A 320-nucleotide genomic window follows, 5' to 3' on the forward strand; every position below is an offset into this window, starting at 1 on the left:
AGTAATTCCGTCTCCTTGATGGTGTGCATACCTCGCTGACAGGTCTGGAGTCGTTCCTCACTCCAACCCATACTGGAGACCATCTTCTCTATTAGATCAACGGCTCCACGAACTGTCTTATAGAAGAATGCTCCTCCAGCCGCCGCATCAAGGTGATGGCGGGACATAGGAGTGAGTCCATTGTAGAAGTTCTGCAGGATTAGCCAGTCGTCCATCCCATGATGAGGATACGAGGCCACATATTCCTGAAATCGTTCCCATGCTTCAGGAAAGGACTCGTCCCTTGTCTGCTGGAAACTGGAAATCCTTCCTTGGAGAGC

General features: G+C 50.6%; 1 non-coding gene across 1 annotated transcript; it reads left to right on the top strand.

The window, feature by feature from the left end:
• Positions 1 to 213: 213 nt before the first annotated feature.
• On the top strand, positions 214 to 320 carry LOC112937537 (small nucleolar RNA R71). The gene has a single exon (XR_003240202.1). It is a non-coding gene; the product is annotated as a small nucleolar RNA R71 (small nucleolar RNA).

The sequence above is a fragment of the Oryza sativa genome, chromosome 12 (genome assembly GCF_034140825.1).
Source record: "Oryza sativa Japonica Group chromosome 12, ASM3414082v1".
Classification (NCBI taxonomy): domain Eukaryota; kingdom Viridiplantae; phylum Streptophyta; class Magnoliopsida; order Poales; family Poaceae; genus Oryza; species Oryza sativa.